The 15096-nt window shown below is 33.3% G+C and overlaps 1 protein-coding gene across 1 annotated transcript in view; it reads right to left on the bottom strand.

The window, feature by feature from the left end:
* Nucleotides 1–13542, bottom strand: part of pros (homeobox protein prospero) — an 87254-nt gene extending 73712 nt beyond the window's left edge. The window contains exons 1-2 of the mRNA XM_013315534.1: nt 13047–13542; nt 9477–9527 (exon numbers count right to left, since the gene is read on the bottom strand). The gene's annotated coding sequence lies outside the window, so the exon portion shown is untranslated. The remainder of the gene's footprint in view (nt 1–9476; nt 9528–13046) is intronic.
* Between the last annotated feature and the right edge of the window lie 1554 nt (nt 13543–15096).

Below are 15096 nucleotides of genomic sequence, written 5' to 3' on the forward strand. Positions count from 1 at the left end.
ATGCATTTTACGCCATTTTTTATTTATTTTCGGTATTATTCAATACTAAATGTCGCCTGCGACTCCGTCTGCGCGGATTAAAAAAAAACTTAATGAATAGCCTATGTGTTTCGTTGTCCTATGTGTTGTAAGATCCGTTGAGCCGTTCCCGAGATTCAACCAAACATCCATCCATCCATCTAAACATTCGCATTTATAATATTAGTAAGGTTATAACTTAAAATAGTAATAAATATAAAATCTGTAAGTATTAAGATTACCTTTATCCTTTCCTATAAAATATAGGTTAAAAAGATTATTTTTTATATGTACACGAATTTAATCTTCTTTACTTAGATGTTCAGACATGGATGTTGATAAAAATAACGGATAATTTGTTATAAAACTAACCTAAGTTTCTGTAAAAAAAACTATATCACTACAAAAAGGGTTATTAAAAAAAACTCACGATCGCAAAAAGTCAAATTTGCGGTTCGGAAGCCATTAAATCGAATCGAATGAAAAAAAGAAAATAAAAAACGCGGTAAAAACACGTAAAAGCTGTTTAGCCGGTGGCTTGCAGTCACAGATAAAAACACCTTGGTTATGGATCATCGTATCTTTTTTTGCTCGCGAATGTTTGAATAAATATTGGCTATGAATGAAAACATATGTCGAGAGGACGCGTGCTCTTCCGAAAACACCTTTACAACATTTGCGAATGGTGATTTGTTAAATATTCTAATAGATTACTCTTACTAATATTATAAATCCGAATCTTTGGATGGATGTTTGTCAAAATGTCTGGGAGAGCAAATAAGATACTAATTAAGTTTTTTTTTAATTCCGCGCGGATGGAGTCGCGGGCGACGGTAAGTACTCTAAACAAAACTTAAGAACAATATTTTTTATCTAATTATTAAAAATAATTATTAGTATAAATGACGTCACTAAAACCACAGATAAAAAAGTACCAATGTAGATTAAACAAAAAATAATCCAATGTAGTGTCGTATTACGAAACGTTTGTAACTCAAACAGGAACCTAACGTATAGAGGCGTCCAGTCGGTCAATGAACTTTGATTTTTTGTCATATTGACGTAGGCAACCATTATCTTTGTCAATGCGGTCATATCATGTTGCCCTGATAGTGTTTTTAAAGCATTCGTCGCTTATATAAATACATACAGATGTCGCGAAATGATTGGAAAACTTTTTATTATTAAGTCGCAGTCAAATTCGCGTCCCGGAGGCTTAATTTAGTCCTCTTTCCCTTCCTGGGAAAGGATGGGAAGTGCAAGTGGACTTTCCGGGTGAGGGGATGCATGGAAATGTTTTCTTTCTGTGCATCCCCTCCTCCGTCGATTAAAGGTATGCAACGCATATGCAATTGCGCATTTCTATGGGCAACGGTCACTACGCTATCACCGATTTCAGGTGACCGCTCGCTCGTTTGCCACTTTATGATGTAAGAAAAAATCATCGCTAATTGTGTGACCGCGGCCTTACGCCTTAAGCTTGAAGTAACTTAAGCTTCTTAGATTCAATAGCGTCAATAGCCTAATGGTTAAGGGTACGGATTTCCGATCACGAGATCTAGGATTCGAATCCCGCCATTCGACTATTGTCGTAAACCATATCCTAGCACACAAGCCTTGAGCTTAGTTTGAATAGTAAAAAATTTTTAGTAAATTTACATAAAAATCTGGTAATAATTTAATTAATAAAATAAGATATTAATCGTGTATCTAAGTTTATTTATTTAAAAAATAACATTAATAATAAACATATTCTTAAAAATAATTTACTAGAAATACTGAAACATATTTCGCTTTGTAAGCATAAATTGCTTCTTATAGTAAGAAATTATAATATTAATAAACTCAATTCAGCCTATAATATAAATTCTATTGTAAAATGTATATAAAATGACTAACAGACAGACAGAAGGACAAATAAGACGTGACGCCCTCTGCCGGCCATCTGGCACATCTCGTGCATTCGGTGATGAGACGGATCAACTTAAAAACAGACGTATTGTGATAAGAAAACATAAAACATCACTTTATCTAAACCAGAATATTGCACATAACATATATGTTGAAAGATGGATTCACATATGATTCTGGCTATCGAAATTATAATCAAGAGTTTCAACTATCAAAACAATGTATAAAAACGTAAGGCTATCTTTGTTTTGTTTAAATGAAAGAAAGGGACAACAATATAATTCAATGGATACATAATATTTAAACGTCACATAGAAAATGCATAGAAATTTAGAATAGATATAAACATATGATATCTTGGTACACACGAGCGCAAAAGTTTGCTCCCTAAATCAATTATAAGTTCGCATGAGAAAGCTCAAGTAACCCGGTGTCATCAATACCGCGGTCACGGCGGTATCTCTCTAATTTAACTTCGACAAATCTTCTAACATACTAAAATGTAGACCTTTTGATTTAGGATACAATAGATTATAGTACGTTACGTATATTTTACAACAAGACAATACTTATTTTATAACTAGCTATCTACCGTAACTTCGTGCGCGGAAATAAAAAAAACTACCTATGTGTTCCTTCAGACTATTTTCTACATCTATACTAAATTTAAACTAAATCTATGCAATCGTTCTAGAGATACCTTAAAGCAAAAATCTATCCATTCATCCACTCATCTAAACATTCGCATTTATAATATTAGTAAGAAATAAAATTAGTAAGTTACTCTTATAGCCTAATATCCTAAACCTAGTAATAAAGTTAATACCTAAACCACAAAGGTTCATTACAATAATTAAAGGCAATGTCCAGTCAAACATAAGCAATTGAAAAAAGAAAATAATTGCATAAAATTTAAATAGCCTTCGGAGATCTTGCAGACGCAGCCGGCACGCGCACGCATTTAAAAAAAAACGAAACAATAAACGCCATTAAACGCGAACAAAAGGAGTAAAAGCCAAGTCGCGGTGCACAATTAAAACAAGAAATAATAAGGAATCGTTATAATAAGTATTATTATAAAGAGACAGCGAGTAGGGGAGCCACACCTGGCAGGACACGCGACCGACCCCAGCTTCTGCCGATTTTTATTTATTTATTTTTTTAATTCGTAATAAAAGAAACCCGCAGTGACGATGGTGACGTACTGAAAAATTTCTTTATGTTGATTGCATAATTTTGCAGCTTTTAGACTCGAAAGAGATTGCTTTTTTTAACCATTTAGAAATTTTTGTCGTAATTAAATGACTTTCTTGTTAAAGTATTCCATACAAACTCCTTTCAATGGGTTTTAAGATTGCTGAATGATGTTTTGTTGTTTTTAACTTTTGCACAGAAAGTAGACAGATTTTAGCTTTCAACTTCATATATGTTTTTTTTTTAATTCTCTTTTCGAATTACTTATCATACTAATATTATAAATGTGAATATTTAGATGGATGGATGGATGTTTGTTTAAGGTATCTCAAGATCGGCAGAACGGATATCGACGAAATTAGGTATACATATAGAACATAGTCTGGAAGAACACATAGGCCACTAATTAAGTTTTTTTTTGATTCCTCGAATTCGCGGGCGACCGCTAGTTATTCATTAATGATATTGAACAAGTTGTTCTTAGCTTTGATATTTTATGGTTATCGTTTTTTGATTTTGGCAGTTCTTTAAGTGTATCCAAAGCTTTTTGATTTCTTTCATATAGTTTTCTTTTCATCGCCACAAAATAGCCACAAAGTTTCCACAAATAAAAAGTGAAATTTCTAAAGAAAGGAAATGAAACTAATAGTCGTTTTACGAAAGCAATTCGAAATAATTTTCGCCGTCCGTGAGGCTTTTAGGAGAGAAAAAAAATCATACTTCCTCAAGAGGCGACCGCATACAAAAGCAACTTGTGAAAAACGCAGAAGAAAAACAAAAGGAAAGAAAAGTTTTCACACTGTTTACAACACAATGAAGAAAGAAAAATGCAGAGGAACGAGGCCTGTTTAAAGTGTTGATACAACTAAAATAAAACAGATTCAACACGAAAGGCCATGACTAAAGAACTAAGAAAACATAGATGCAGAAATCTCAGACATACTAAAAGAAAATAGCAAATAGACTCGAGAAACCTAGACACGTGTCTTTTTTTATATCATAAGGTGGCAAACGAGCGAGCGGCCACCTGAAATCGCTGAAATAGCGAAGTGACCGTTGCCCATAGACATACGCAATTGCATATGCGTTGCCTACCTTTAATCGACGGAGGAGAGGATGCACAGAAAGAAAATATCTTCCCTTTCCATGCATCCTCTCATCCGGAAAGTCTACTTCCACTTCCCATCCTTTCCTTATAAGAAAAAGGGTGGGAAGGGAAAGAGGACTAAATAACGCCTCCGGGACGCACACTCATCAGACGAAACGCGGTATTGCTTCCACTTGACGCCTGTCTTCCGTGTGGTTGTGGTATTTCACCGGGCGAGCCGGGCCAATTCGTGCGAAGATGTCAAAGCGGGCTCTACCAATGTTAAAAATCTGTCTTTAATTTTGATTTAAAAAATAAACAAGTTATGTTATTTAATAATATACCTGCTTGATGACTTATATGCATAATTTAAAAATAAGCAAGTTAACAATTGGGGGCGCATTGGCGTGGCATTCCTGCATGCACAATGTCCATTGTTCCCCACGCGCCCCTCACGACGCCAGTAAGCCACCGACATCTGTCTTCTATCAACACCTGGCCCGATCTAATACTATACCTTTCTTTTATAACTCACTCTTACTCTCTTTCATACGTATAAATAATTTAAATTAAGAACACAATTTTATATTTTTGTATCTTAAATACAGGTTAAGATTAGGCAATTTAATAAAGAGTTAAGTAATGTTTGATAAGTTAACGCAAATGGATAAAAAACGTTACACGAACTATCATAAATAAACATAATTCGAGATCGAATATTGGTTTCGGTAAATTTTAGAAATATTCTATCAACATCTCTCTACAAAAATCTCGGACACATTGGTACTGGAAATGACTATTTGCCATAGATAGATTAAATGAACGAAGTGCTCATTTAAAAAGAGCCAACGTGAGGACGCAACCAATAAGCCATTAAAGAGCCAGCATACGTATCCTGGCTCATTCAAGCGAGTTCTAAATACAAAAATAATTAATAACTAGCACATACTAATGTTGTATGAGCGAATTTTATTCAATGTGCCTCAGGCACTTTGCGCGGACGGTATTGGAGGCCGATGCGTCCGCCATTGCTTGCTTCCGTTTCCTGGACCACGATTAATTAAGTTTTTTTTTTCAACTTAATTAATATATAAGGATATACACCCTAGTTAATTATAGTCGTAAATATATTTAAGTTAGCTTATTCGTTAATATTAATATTAAGCACATTTGACATACATTTTTTTAACTAAACCAATTTTGTAATGCTGTTACTTTAGTGTTTTGAACAACTCTTCTTTTTATTTAAACTTTTGAAGTTATAAAGTTTATTAATATGTTGTAAGAGTGAAATCCAATTTTTCGTGATAATAAACCGTCTTTTTTATATCTTACTAGTATTATAAAGGCGAATGTTTAGATGGATGTTTGTTTGAAGGTATCTCCAGAACGGCTAAACGGATAGCGATGAAATTTGGCATACATATAGAACATAGTCTGGAAGAACACATAATCTACTAATTAAGTTTTTTTTAATGCCGCGCGGATGATCTCTCTGGCGGCAACTAGTTTATTCATAACTTGATACATGTAAAAAGGTTTTTAACTGTCCGTTTGACACAAACTGTAAGAACATCTTATACATTCAGAGTTCTTTGATACTTTCATATTTTCTCATTCAGAACAAATTACAATTTCAAAGAACCTCACATGGTCATAAATGTCCCCCAGTAAATAAATATAAGCGTTGCCTTTAATATAAAATATCAAATTAGAAACTAGCGCAGTCCTTTCATGATAGTATATGAAGAAAACGAAAATGATTCGTTAAGTATTCGTGAGATGGCGCTTTTTCACAAAAGAAAAGTGTTTCAACGCCGGCGGCCTGACGCACGAGGAAATTGCTCACGAGACGTCGTAAATTGAATAGACACCGTACTTGCTTCTCGGACGAGGACATACGGGAGATAATTCTACTAGAAAACTTTTTTTTACATACAATTTTTTGATTTTTTTTTTTGATATTGACAGATTTTGTGAATTTACTAATATTTCTTGTACCATTCCAACTGAGCTCTAGACTCGTGCTAGGATATGGTTTATTCGAATGGCGGGATTCGAACTCTCGTCCATGTGATCGGAAATCTGTATCTTTATCCGTAATAATGATAAATGTTGCCCATTAAATAATAGTTAGGTTTACATTATGTATTATAAAATAATAAAATTTATGTTTTAATTAGGAATTTATTTAACGTCTATTTCATATTTATATTACATTTTACAGTTTATTTTTGTTACTTATAACAAGCGTGTCTCCTATGAGAATCTATCCCCGTGTGTTCTCGCCAGCGTGTAGTAGGCACACATTTTCACGGCAACTTGGGTGCTAACACTTCACGCATCGTCACTTACGAATATAAAGGCGTGCTCAAAGAGTTTTAAAGTTTTCGCATTAGGAGTCTCTGGAATAACGAAGAGAAAGTAATTAGGAGTCCTCCCTTATGTTTCCCGCCAATTTTCATTCCAAGACCACAATCGATAGTGTTTTGTACGACAATATAATTAATCTATTATTAAAAGTGTGATCTCTAAAATACTCCATATTTCGGCTTATGATACTCTAAATTATTACAGACTAGCTGTTGCCCGCGACTCCGTCCGCGCAGAATTTTTAAAAAAACCTGTGTTCTTTCAAGTGATGTTCTACATCTATGTCAACTTTCAGCGAGATTCTTGTCAATATTCGCATTTATAATATTAGTAAGAAATTTAAATATTTTTCTATATTTACAAAGGTGATTTCTCATTTGTTTTATAATCGCTAGAACTTGCATCACTGTGACAAAACGGTTGAGGCCGCATAAAGACAAATTTAAAAAGGCGCATCAAAAGCTAAAAGACTTTGGTAGGCTGCGTCCAAAGAGGTGCATCTAGCCCTCCATTAAAACTAAGAGGCAGCCTCGAGTGAGATGCGCCGTTAAATCGTAGGCTTAAGATGGTTCTCGTAATTAAACTGACATAGGAAACTCCGACAGTCACTTTGTCGTCTAGCTCTCGTCTCCCGCTTTCGGGAACATTCCCAGACATAAATCACTGTCCGATTGGGGGACCCGCTTGATTAAAAAAACTTTTTTTTCCATCCTGAGGATTATGTTACGAAACCGCGACGACAGTCTAGAATCTAGATACTCTATTATATACTATTTAAAGTGTAACAGCCTTTAAAAGCTTAAAAAGAGGGTATAAAAATATTTGTCTCTTCCAGAAATAACACTCATATTTTATGTTTCAACGTCGCTATCAAATCGCAAGATCTTTTTTTTATCAAGGCATAAACAACAATATGATGTACGCTTTATTTACTTTATTCTGACTCATAAGTAATTAAATTCAAAATAGTAAACAACGACTACTCAGTTTAAATAAATAAATGTGTATAATCATACAATGAACCATTTTAAAAACCCACATGAAACTGTGAATTAAAAAAAAATCACCAGCGCGACACTCCACGTATTTCCCTAACCCGTCCGTATTTACACTCGGCATATTATAACGAACAGCATCTAAACCATAGCCCGCAACGTCAAGATAAACCTCGCATGAGGTAAGAGGCGGTCGCACAATGGCTCCACTAACAAAATTAAAAGCACTGCATGCAACCTCGTTTCACGATGCCTACGTTCATGTCGAATCATTACTTAAACTGCATCTTTTTAAACGCTCCCAGGAGGACTGAATACAGTCCTTGAATCATTCTAGAAAATAGACAGAGAGAGAAATAAAAAAAAGAAAACGCACGCATCGCACCCCCATTGTATCTCCGAGGATCTCATTAAGGCAGATTCGGAACTTGCAGCCTCTATGTGGACTCCTCGTGACAATAAATCTAAACTTGGAAGACAAATCTGATTCTACCACAGATATAAAATCCCATGTTTCATACAATATTTTGTCAGTTTGTACATTCCTTTCCACGCTTATTAAACCCGTCAAACATAACGTAATTATGGGAGAAAAAACTGATTATTCGAAAATCGAAAACTTATGTAAAATGTGTTGTCTAATACTAAAAAAAGGCTTTCGATTGAAAAAAATACTAACAGAGTATAAAAATACTTACCGAGTACTTAAAAGAGTAACCGATACCAATAACTGTTTCATAGCACGTTAATACAGATTAAAAATTGCTTACAAAATTTATTATTTCGTTTAATTAATAGCAAAAGTTTCTAAGAACACACCTGCTTATGTCGATAAGCTCTTTTGTTTGTGCTCGTGTGATTAAAGTAAAAGGGAGTTTTTTTATTTTTTTTATTAAAAGGGAGTTAATGCACGTATAATCTGTCTCCCAGACCACGGCTACAGCATTAAAGAAATAACGTAGGTATAGGTAACAGGCAGGTAACAGGAATGTATACAAGTAACTTATAAAAAATAACAATTTTAATAGATAACTAGCTGTTGCCCGCGACTCCGTCCGCGCGGAATTAAAAAAGGAACTTAATAAGTAACCTCTGTGGTCTTCCAACTATGTACTATATCTATGACAAATTTCATCGAAATCTGTTGAGCTGTTCTGGAGATAACTTCTAATAAACATCCTTTCATCCATCCATTAGTAAGCTTTCTAAATTAAAGGCTATGCTTATTTAATGCTAGAATTTTAAAATTCCTAATTAAATGACATACATTGTCATGAGTAACAGATAATGAGATAAATCTTCTAAACGGAACTACTACTCGTTTTAAAAGAATTTTCAACGTAAATGTCGTTGCATTAATGTCACATCTAGTCGATCTTATTCCGTGTATTTGTATTAAGAACAGAAGAGCGATGGAGCGGAATTCTTAGCGATCATTACGTCGCGCTCCTTCATAATGAAATATGTTCATAGTTGCGAGGCTTCCGCGGTGCGCCTTTGTAGGTCGTCAGCATTTCTCTTTCTATCTCTTGCTGTCTCGTTATCTGCTCTAAAAACTTGTGCCGGCAAGTCGTTGAATTTATCTGGAGGATGCATTCAAATCGTGACACTTTTTGTGTTACTACCACCATTCTGGAAGCGACCGCTTTCCTTTTTCTAGTTTACTGCTTTTTATTTTATTTCGAAGATTTTCGTAGTTACCAAGGCTTCGTGTTTTTTACTTTTAATATAGAACTAACCAAATATATTTTATAAGTTCAAATATGTTCAACAGAATGAAATTAAAAAGCTTCTTTGGACCTCTTTGCCTCACTCTATCTTTTCAATCGGATTAAATAGATAAGAAGAAATCAAATACGCTACTAAAAATAGAGAAATAAATATTGATAAATACTTACATATTGGTGATTTGACAGCGCGTAGAGACTCTCAGTGGTTGGTGAGTTTTTCTGTAAAAGAATTACTACATAAACATTTTTATTTTACGGAAAGTAAGATTCTAATAAGAAAAAAAAACTAAGAAACATGACTAAGTTAACATAAATATGTAACTTATGTCGGTAAAACATCTTCGCATTAACAAGCCTCAGCTAGTCATGTAACAAAACAATGTCCATACATTCATAATGGAATACTTAATAACTTAGAAACAATACATTGTTGGCAGTATTCTAACTTAGGCCACGCCCACCTACGTCTTGGGCCCTCCTTCCTCGCGTCTTGCCTCCCGCCCTCCGTCTTACGTCACAAGACCCGGCCTTGTCCGCGAGAACATCGCCTCACACCTTATGCGCGCCTAGTACAATGGATACGAATCATATTTGTCTGCTCCTCCATAACTTTTTTATTTTATTTACTTGTCTTAGTTATATTTATAACAGAAAATTACAACGTTTGAAATCGAAGGTCGAATAATTAAATATTGGTTGGATTAGTACCGAAAATATCATCTAATAATCAAGAAAAACTGTTAATTACATTGAATTAAGTTTATGAATACTTAACATAACATGATATTTGCATTCCATATTTAAATATTTGTCATCGTTGTATATTATTTTTTAGTATTTTGTTATTTTAACAAACTTCTAGTTACCTCTCCAAGATACTAGAAATATATAAGATACTGTTAACTATTTAATATTCTATATAGTTAATACATATTGATTATAGTAGTCTGTCTCGCTCTTTTGTTCTTATTTGTGTTACTCTCGCTCTTTTATCGTCTGTTGACTTTAATATTAACATTATACCTATTCGTTTATGAGCGCCTGGTACAACCGATACATTCGAATGATATAACCAAAACATATTTCCGACAGATTTATTCCTCCGTGTTTGTATATCTTTTTAAATTCTAAATTTGAAAAGGTTGTAAGAACATCTTTCCAAACAAACGACTGTAGCTTCGAATCTCAAAAGAATATACAAAAATATTTTCTATTTAGTGGGCAATTTATAATTTTGAATATTTTAAATAAAAATTTTAACAAAATCCTTTAGAAACGTGTAAGGATAGATTGAAAACAAATTATGTTAGCTGTTATATTGTTATAAGAAAGTTTGATAACTCTTAGATATAAAAGAATTGCCAACCATTTGCCGTACGACAGGTTATTAGGAAGTAAGACATTCAAAGTTTATTCGTCATAAACATGTAATAAATAACGTATGTTACTACATAGGTACACTTTATAAAAGTGTTTTCATATCTTAAAGATTTAGCAAGTTACACCTTAGCCAGTTAACTTCAAAGTGCCGCCCAAGTCTTGTAACGCCCACTTTCTTAGAAGTTTAGTCCATCTAACTCCACCCCGGTTAGGCACGCCCATTGTCTTAGAACCAACCGGTTACCTACATAACTCGCCTACAAAAAATACTTGGGTATTTGAAACTAATTAAGTTAGATTAATTACTAGTCATTAGTTGTTTTGTGTACGAAAATAAGTTACACAAAGTATGGAAACGCAACCACATGATTTACAATATATTTTGAAGAAATTTGTTACATTTATAGAACTCTTTTCCTTAAAAAACATACATTGATTGGGGATAATTATAATTTTATCTTATACCACCAATAGTCTTCGCTAAGCACATACTGCCATCTATATTTAATAAAGTAATTTATTTCCTAGCAGCGACATCTATAAATCGAATGAGAAAGACTTAAAAGATGCGCCTGCGACTGTATGGATAGCGCCATCTGTACTTCAGTAGCGTAATTATTTATAAGTCGTACGCCGTAGCCCCTTTTTAAATTTATCGATAAATCAAAAGATAGCGTTATTTGTTAAAAGTCTTAGTTTAATGCAATGATAAATTGATACATTATTTACATGAAAGGAATTACGATAAAGTTAAATTTAATATAAGAAACAAGCGTGATAAGTAAATCTCAACTGTGACTAATATTACGAAATTTTAAAAGAAGCGCCTGCTCAAATAAAATAGCAATAACTTCAGAACACTTTTATGCTCTTACAAATAAAAAAATCACGATTTTAAACATTGTCACATAGTCGTAACTCACATTTTACGCAAACGGGTACTATTATAAGTAATTGCATATTTCTGAATGTTGGTAAATTTATTCTATTCAGGAAAATCAATTTCTTTAAAATGATGTTTCTATTTTTTAGACAATGCTAGCCCTCATAAACGAATTACAATTGAAAAATAATCATATTAATATTATTCTGTACTTAATTATTTACAATAAAATAGAGTCTAGACGAGAGAAATTGACGTCCTTTTCATCTTTAATTAAATTACTATTACTCTGCGATCTGCAAAGATACAATTATCATTTTTCGTAAATCAATTCTCTTAAATTCAATGCGTTACCGTAATAAATTACTAAACATTTAAATAATAAACGAAAGTTGAATTGTAAGAAACTCATTATCGAACATTATTCTTTCCATTTTAATCTAATGTTTTACCCAATATTTTTCAAAGGGGTGAGTAAATATACTGTGTAGTGTAGCATTCCATTTAATTTTTATCATCTGTTACTTTTTGGTATTAGGTTTGCTTTTTCCAAAATCATTGTCCGCCGCCATGATGCGACAAAAACCAAATTGACAGTGGAAAATATAACTATTTAATAATATGATTAAGAATTTTTGATTATTTCATTAATAGTGCGTTTCGCTTTAGATATCATCAAAGTTTTATTATGATTTTTATGAAATAGCCAGCCACATAAAATATATCTAAGATCTCGCCATTAAAATTACGTTTTAAACTTTTTATTATAAAATTGGCTTTGTAAAGTTATCCGCTGATAAATTTACTCGTATACCATTATTCTACTAATTTAAACGGGCGTTTGGATTCAAAATTTCTTATTCTAATACCTGCTAGGCCACTTTTTTTGTTTTAAAACGTAAATCCAACGCCAAACTGAAGCGCTGTTGAATTAAACGCGCTAATGTTTGCAGTCCGTCGCTGTCTTACAAAAACAAGCGACGGCTCAAACCAAAGCTAAGGATTTCAGTCAATAAAAATGATTCTTTATAGAAAAATGATATGTGTTCATTTATAACGTAATAACAAAGAAAATACTAAACTAAGTCTTACTAAAAATATATACATCAACACAACATCCTATTATTTAGTATATAAATATATAAAACCTGTTGAAGATGAATTATTATTAATAACATAGGTTTAAATGAAATAAAATCAAAACAAAGGATTAAACAAATAAATTTATTAAATAAAAAAAAAATAAACTCATAAAACAACTTTATTTGGTCAATATTGTTGTTACAAAAACAATAAACTTAAAAAATAAAAAAAAAACTGCCGGCCGTGTACATCTGCCGTCGATGCTGTACAAAAAACAAAACAAATTCAAAATCAACGAACAAAAAAGAAAAAGCGTACTTAGTTTTTTTTAAGTAATTAAAATAATAACTTTTGCATATTAGTTCTAAAAATAAGAATTTAAAAGTGTTAACCTTGGTCCAGAGAATTTCTCGACGGCGCAGCACAAAGTGTCTCTTCACAATATAGGTCTAACTTCTTACAGCCTAATTAATTAAGTACTTGCGGCAGTCGATTTTAACTAAAGTATAACTAATTACTTAACATTAATTTAACGCTTACGATAATTATTATTTATCAATCGTCACTCGAATACTTTTATTTAAAAAAAATAAATATTTAAATAAAAAATATACTCGATAACGGCCAAAAGTTTAATCTCTTCACAAATGTAACCGACGTAAATATTAAAAATTTCGCAAAACTTGCCTCCGCGGCCGACAAGGTAAGATTTTAAAAATTTAGGGTCCACGGGAGATTAGCCTAAAAAATATCCTTCGATTTGACGCGGTTAGATTTTTTAAATTTAAATTTAGTATGATAATTTTTTTTGAAATTTTGTATTTATTAAAATTAATAATCACAAGAGCACGAGGAACGTGTATTGCGCCGCGCGGCCCGGCCGGCCGCCGCGACTTCAGACGGACGACTGAGAGAGGCCGCGAGCCGCGCCGTGCCCCGACCTCCGCCCCCACCCCGCACCTCCGCACCCCCACCACCCCGCCACGACTTCGTTACGAGCCACTTGTGATCGCCGCGCGATTTTTCCGCCTAAGACAAATTAGGCGGGTCCGCGCCCGCTCGCCTACCCTACGGATTTTCCTTTGGGCGGTTTCTTACGACTTAAGACGTTTTCTTGCACGCCTTACTTTTTTTCCTCCCCCAAATGACTTAAGAACTCGAATTGGATTACCTCCCCTAAGCTTACAATCGCGAACAACGATTGTCCAAAGAGGACAATACACAAGTATAAATTACGGTCCGTGCGATGTTATGTCGGCGTCTGTTTTATTTTTAAATGGCATTTAATCGTCACTCTCGCTTTCGACGCTACTGAGGCCGGGTTAATTGTAAATAAAATTCAATCATTCGCAAAAAATCCCCGTAATCGCCGTCCGACAATATCAATGAGAGGTGCGCGAGTGTTTAATGTACATTTATATGCATTTAAAAACGATTCCATTGACTGCATTTTTGTGTTCGACATTTTTACATCGGCTGGGGATACGTTACGCCGTACTTGTTGATAATCATTATTTATTTACCTGCTTTTTTTTCAGACATTGCGTGTGACATTGACCTGATGGAATACAATGAAAGCCTCTTTGGAACCTAATGATTTCATAATGCTCTTAAAATAACTTTTGATATAGCAGTTTCTTTCATTTAACTCGAACATCGGTTAGCGTTTAAAGACTGTGTCCTCTCCAAACACCGTATTTTTTTGATTTGACGATATTTATATAAGAAATTTAATTTTTTATATCAATTTTGAGCATATAAGTTTAATACTGTTCTTTGGACACTAATTGCTTAATGATTAGGAAGAAACAATTTACTTTAAATCATTTATTTGACATTTACCGCAGAAACGGATGATTGTGTCAGAAAAAAAATTAGCAAAGAATCATTACGTAAAATTAGGCGGATTTTGTCAAAAGGCGCTGAAAATTAAACGAAGAGTTTAAAGATTGATTATTTAACTATTATTGGGTGCAATTTTAAATACTGGGAAATATAATGTCTATTTTTCTGACATTTTTAATAGAGATTTTTCATTTGTATTTTAAGTAAGTTTTAAGTTAATTTTACTAATTATACCATTCGTTTTGGAATTCTTGCTATTAATCTTTTGCTTTTATTTTTTTTAATAAGTTAAGCATTAATTTAATAATTTGCATTCAAACCTATTTATTTTATCAATATTGAATTTTTCATTTATTTTGGTTTGTCATTCAAAGTAAAATGTAGGGAGTTTATATATTTTCGGTGATTATTTAACATCTTTTTTATATCATAAGGTGGCAAACAAGCGAGCGGACACCTAAAATCGCTGAAATAGCTAAGTAACCGTTGCCCATGGACATACGCAATAGCATATGCGTTGCCTACCTTTAATCGACGGAGGAGAGGATGCACAGAAAGAACAATATTTTCTCTTTCCATGCATCCTCTTATCCGGAA

This window comes from Papilio xuthus, unplaced genomic scaffold (assembly GCF_000836235.2).
Source record: "Papilio xuthus unplaced genomic scaffold, Pxut_1.1 DF826961.1, whole genome shotgun sequence".
NCBI lineage: Eukaryota > Metazoa > Arthropoda > Insecta > Lepidoptera > Papilionidae > Papilio > Papilio xuthus.